The sequence below is a fragment of the Centruroides sculpturatus genome, unplaced genomic scaffold (assembly GCF_000671375.1).
Source record: "Centruroides sculpturatus isolate CEXI.00-Female unplaced genomic scaffold, Cexi_2.0 scaffold1181, whole genome shotgun sequence".
Lineage (NCBI taxonomy): Eukaryota > Metazoa > Arthropoda > Arachnida > Scorpiones > Buthidae > Centruroides > Centruroides sculpturatus.
Window position 1 is genome coordinate 168,906 of NW_019385707.1, and position 6,682 is coordinate 175,587.

The window sequence follows — 6,682 nt, forward strand, 5'->3', positions numbered from 1 at the left end:
GGAATCCAAGTAGCACTCGGCGCTCTCTGGTGTTGAAAATTGGAATGTAGATAAATTTTAGTGATAATTTTTTAAAAATATTTGATTACTTTTACGTTTGTGATTTTAATATTATTATATTTTAGTAATAAAATAGTTTATATTGACTTTTTGTCAATTTTAAAGTGTAGAGCTATATTATACAATATCTATACAGTACTGTACATCCGGGTTCGAATCCGGACGGGTCGATAAATCCCCAGGAATTTTTCGGGAGGTGGTCCGTCCGGATATGTCGGGCCCCGGCCCTCACCATCCGGCCGCCCCATTGTGGGCCAAGCCCAACCCATAATAGGCTTGCTAAAAGTGCTCACAAGGCCGGAGAGAGTTAAAAATCGGTTGAAAGGATGAAAATTGTTTGTATTTATCCCGCTATCACCAATTTCATTTCGTCGGTTTAATTTCTTGTTTCCCCGTATATACAGTATTTTCTCGCGTATATAAATATTATGATGATCCTTTCAACTTTGTTTTTGAATTAAAATAAAAAATCTCGAAAAATTAATTAATACTGTATTTAATAAGTACTGTACAAGCTAAGACGACACCAAACGAACAACAAATTCCTTTATCGGGCTATAGTAATTACTATGCAACTTGGCAGGCGGCAGGCCGCTATCTCTTATCAAAGACAGTATAATAATTACAAATAAATCAATTTAAATTAATTTTAGAATATTCTGGAAGAAAATATAGGCCCGAACTCACGATAAACAGGAGTTGCGGGTTCCAGTCCCTATTCGGGCCAATATTTTTTTCCAGAATACAGTATTCTAAAATTTAAATTGATTAAAAAAGATGCGGACCTGCTTCCTGTCCAATTGCTTAATAGCATTTGGCTTTTGATATCCATATTTTAATTCTGAACACTCTAATATGTTACGTAACGTATTTTTATTTTTAAAGGCGTATAGATGATGTCAAATTTTTTCATTGTTATGCTGTATCTAATTGAAAACTGCTTACTATTACTGTTTGTCGTAGGTTATCATCATTGGGCGTTAGAAAACATTTAATAAATCGCAAATAGACACTGGCATTATGGAGAAAGTCGTGCCAAATTTCGCTCAAGTAACTGAATTTTGAAGTAAAATTTTTCCCATGTAAACCTCAAACTCGTGACAATATTTGTACCAAATTTGGGATTTGCCCGATAGTTTTCTATGATGACTTGTAAACACCTACTCTAATTATGAGGAACGTAGTTGGAATTAAGAGAAGAATTTAACCATTTTCTGAAAAAATGACTAGAAACTTCCTTAAAACATCTTAATTAGAAGGCCAAAAAATTGCACAGAATGCAAGAGAGCCACAAGAAATTTCGCATTCTGGCTGCCTTGGTTCATTCTAGCGTTTTTAAAAAATTTCACAATGCAAAATTCGTGATTAAGAAAATGACCGCAATGTATTCCAGCATTAATTAACAATATACCACGCCGTGCAGTTACAGAAATAATACGGAGATAATTTTGTCACTTGCCTACAATCTTCCATCTTAACTTTAATCGTTCAGGAAGAAGAGTGGAGCCCAATCTAGAGTCAACTCAATGTATGTCTCTACTTTTTACGCCGAAAAATTTTTACGCCAAAATTCCTCCAATAAAGAGAAGTCTTTCCTGTGACGTCAAAGTAGACACGTGGTTTTTATTCTAAAAATGGGGGCAATGAGGGTTTCTACTACAATTGTGACGGTCTGGAAAAATAGAAGAGTTTATTGAATTCGTTCGACCACATCAGTGTCATGTATGAAGACACTGTAATTAAACAACGTTTATGGATGTTTAATAGGTGTTAAATTTCAAATAATGTAAAATAGGTGTTAAATTTCAAATAATGTAAAATAGGTGTTAAATTTCAAATAACAGGTAAGTCTAGTAGAATCGATATATAGGCCTAGTATTTAGATCACACGTTCTTTATTTGAACTCGGAATACAAGTCTATTAATCTAAATTTTCTATATTATAGCAGAGGAAGTAGAGGAAAAATGGAAGGTACAAAGGGATATAGGAAAAAAATTAATAAAATTAGCACTGTTGGTGGCAGTGGTGTTTCCTATTCGGCCAGAATTTTTACGTATGTGTTCTGGCATAAAAGCGTAAAACAGAAACTGAACTGAAAGCTGATTTTTGATTCAGTTTTCTGCCACACAATTTTACGCATATGTGTCCCTGGCCTTATGCTAGATTTTAAGCCGAATTTTACGCATGTGTGTTCCTGGCCTATCAGTTCGGATCTGACGTCACTTCAGCAAACACAGGCGTCAGCTTGGCCGAGCAAGCTTATATCACCATCGTCAAAATAGTAGCAAAACAAACAAACTGAAGAATGGAAATGCTTCTAAATGAGGAATGAAAACTGGTAACTGGAATATGAGAAAGCGACAATCACGGGTTTGTAATGTGTGACTAATTTGTTTATGCTATTTGTGGAGAATACAGGAAAGGTGGCGAGAGTTTTGCGTAAGGAAGAATCGAATTAATATTGTGAGAGGAGGTGCAAAATTTGATCGGGAACAACCATCTTAAAAATAATCAATCTCTTTCTCTTATTAAAGCTATTGCAGTTAATATTGGAGACAAATGTTGTGATCTTCATTAATTTGGCACCGAGGAAGGCCAACTTGAGCAACCCCATGCTTGCAATGAACTTATACTTGCTAACAGTAATTATAATCGTACACGACATACCTTCAAGTTTGCCATTTCTTTGGCCAATCTCAAATTTAACGTCTGGAAGTAAACAGGGTTTTGTAAGCTACAATTACGAGATACTGCATCAATAAAAAAGCAAATTTCATTCGGTATCAATTGTAATTCTAAGTGTCATTCTAACAATTCCTGCAAAAATAAATGAATTTTACCACTGTTTTTAATTGTTTATTTAGTTATGTATTTACTACAACCAGGGGTGGACTAAGGCCTAGGCAACCTAGGCACGTGCCTAGGGCCCGTAATTTTTGGGGCCCCAAAAATTAGGTTTTTAATTTTTTAATTTTAAAAATAGGCCCGGAATTACAATGTTGCCTAGGGCCCGCTTTAGCCTTAGTCCGCCTCTGACTACAACAGAATAAATAGGAAACGACCATGGTAAGTTAATGGTGGAAAGTGCTGGTGTCATGTTTTTTAGTCACACGACGCATTTTGGTTCATTATAAGAAGTCAAGATGCGAATTTCTTGTCGTGGTTACTTCTGTAACGTCACATCATGTTCTGGTCGTCAATTTTAGTTCATTAATAATCAGTTTCAGATAATGTTAAATTGTTGTAAATCTTTAATGTAAATGTGGTTGCTTCCTGCAAATTAATTGTTTATGCTGGTCTATCGAGAGCAAAATCAATTCTTGATCAAGAATATATTGAAGCTCCTGGTATATTTTTGATGGATGATGAGATGCAATGAACATCCCACACAAGTTCTATGAGATTTAAGTCAATCTTGGGAAACTCTACAGGAATGGGCATTATGATCCATGTAAATTAAATATGCACCCACGGCACCTTGGAGAAGTATCGTAGGGTTCCAAAACATATGCACTCCATTTTGACATCCTTTGAAAAGATGGCTTGGTGCAGCCAGTAACTGTAGTGTTACTTCAGAACATGATACCGTTACCTCCAAACTAGGTCTATTTCCACGATGTTCACGAAACTGTCAGTTCCCCTCTATAGATTCTGATACACTAGGTACCTTGCACACTGCCGCTAGATACACCCAAGTGCCACGATACCGCAATATTATTCGTGTTCAACAAAGCTATGGTAACATCTTGAACAGCCTATGAAATTTTTGCTTTATCCTAGTTTGTGTCCTCAACTGGATTGAACTCGTAGATGCATTAAGCACCATGTGTTGCAAACATGCAACACACCCATCCGTGTTGCAGAATTGCAACATATGCCATACATTGAAATCTGTACTGTGTTACTTCAGAGCAATACACTAGCCATATAAACATAATGGAAACAATTAGAGCATGGCCTGTGGAAATGAAAATTGCACTTGATTAGTTTTATGATAGAATGCTAATAAAAATTTAATTTTCCCCCAATAAAATATGAAAAATATGCAAAATTTGCCTTTCCTAATGTTTTTCTTGCACAATGAACGTAAATAAGTGTTATATCATGAAAATACAAAGCACAGAAACAAACATTCGAGAGATAATCTTTATTTTCTTTTAGTGAACAAAAAGAAGTGTATATAATTTTAGTGACTATTCTATTTTTCGTGTATTTGTATGGTCCATTTATGAAACCTAGAATTTATGCATTTATGTGGAAGTTTTTCTTGATTTTAAAACTTGACAAGCATACAAGATAGTATAACGTGATCAGAAAAAGAATTATTCAGGCTATGTTGCAATTCTGCAACATTCCTAAAAATCAAGAAAAAAGTTTTTCAACAACAAAGAAAAAATTATATTAAATGGCCATAATTTCTGTACTATTTTATCCATAAAAGAGAGCATGGCCTGGTGTAATATTTTATGCCTTTCTATTGTGGTTTAATCAAATTTGCAGAGTACATGGTTCTCACCATAAATTCTTGTAAATACAAAATTCCTGAAGTGCTTTGTATTTTTTTCTAGGCAATACTCAATTTTTAGTCATTCTCCCCCAACCTTGTATTGTTGGAGGATGACGACTCAGCTAGACAATAGTTATATTTAGCAATTCTGATGATATACAGAGCAATTGTGGTGGACCATGTGTCGGCATTTATTGTGGTTTCTTAAACTTAAGAGAGAGAACTCTTGTAGCATGGATCAAAATATTCATGTTGTTCCCTTCAACACTAAACACGTTTAGTGTGCAACACTACACACGACTTGTGACAAATTCCATTCTCTTTTGATTAGTGAGAGAAGTTGATAGTTCTACTTTTCTCCGTTGGTAGCCCACAATTCTTTTCATCCTTCAATAAGGACTGATAAAATTGTAATAATTAATTATTAGAGTAGAATTATTTTGGCCACTGTAGATATAATCCATAATTGCCAAACTACAGCTCCTGAGACACACGAGGCTATTCTAGACCATTAATGTGATTCCCATACATTTTAAATTAATCATAATTAAATACTGTATGAGGCCCGAGCGATACTCGAGCTCACGTGTTAAAAATATCATAAAAGTGTCAAATCAAGGGATCAGGCTTTGATTCTAAAGCTCGTAAAATTGGAAGAAAAACCTAAATAACGTCGGAAAATAATAAAATTATTAAACGAGACAAAAAATAAGTTTTTAAATAACCATAAAAGGAGATGCAGCGCTGAGATTATGTGTTCGACTTTTAAGAATTCGAAACAATTAAATACGAGCAGGAGTTTCAAGATGCTATTAATTTCCCTTGATCGGATTAAAACACAGTGTCGAATTAAATGTTTGGTAGCCCAAAATGGTCTATTATCTGCTTAGATACACGAAACCGACCAATCAAAGGCTAGATATCCGGGGTGAAGAGAATTTTTTTAAAAACTTGGATCTCAACGATAAAGGAAGACTTCTTCCAGACTTCTCCCAGCCTCTGATAGTGACAACCACTATCGACTTTTTTCCAACTTCCAACTGTAGTCAACTGTCCAGACTTTCCCTGCCTCCACGTGTGGTCACCATCCTATATGAACTGAGGGCTATCACCTTTCATCACTGTACCTCCCATATCATCGAAGCAACAACTGACTGCCCCGGCAGCCAACGACTCAACAGTCCAGTGCCTCCAGAAGACAAGACACCCTAGACTAGTGTTTATCAACGGGGGCGATATCGCTCCCATGTGGGCATTTTTCCTTGTTGTGGGGGCGATTAGTAACAATTTATATTTTGGGGGCGAAAGTTTTGGAATACCTTAATGAGATGGGAATTTTTTCTAGAGAAAAAACTATTAGTTCCAAAAACCATAACTAGAGAGTGCTTTCAAACTGAAATGGTGGCATATTAGCACACAATATCCCAACTTGAATCCATGCAATTTTTGGCTCTAGGACTATTTTAAAAACTTGGTCTACTTGATCCCATAACGTCACTGTCAGACCTTAAGGATAGCATAGCATGCAGTACATGCAATCATCGAACATATTGTTTAATGGTTTTCACAGTAGCAATCCTGTTTTGAATGTTTTGTTCACATTAGACAGATAACTTATGTAGATCACTGTTATGTTCTGTATAATAACTAAAATCAGGGTTGGGAAATTTGTTTTTTTTTTTTTTTTTAAATAAAACAATAATACACGTTTTATTTGGAAATCTTTGTTTTTTTTTTGTTTTAAAACAGTTTTATATCTATATATATAATAATGAATGTGTGTGTGTGTGTGTGTCCTTCATGCATTACCACACCGTTTATCCGATTTCCGTGAAACTTTGGGAAGTTATTTAATATACTCTGGCGAAGGTTTGTGGCATAGTACGATTGCCATAAAACTTTGGAAAGTTTTTTTAATTTTTTAATACACTCCCGCGAAGTACATTTATCCTACGATAGATGGCGCGCGTTTACACGAGCATTCGCGCACATTGTGTTCGATCGATTTCAAATTGTGAAGACCATTTCCCCCCTTCAAAAAATATCTCTATATATGCATTTGTGAACTGTTATTTACGATATTTATAATAATTTTTGTTTAATCACTTTATTTC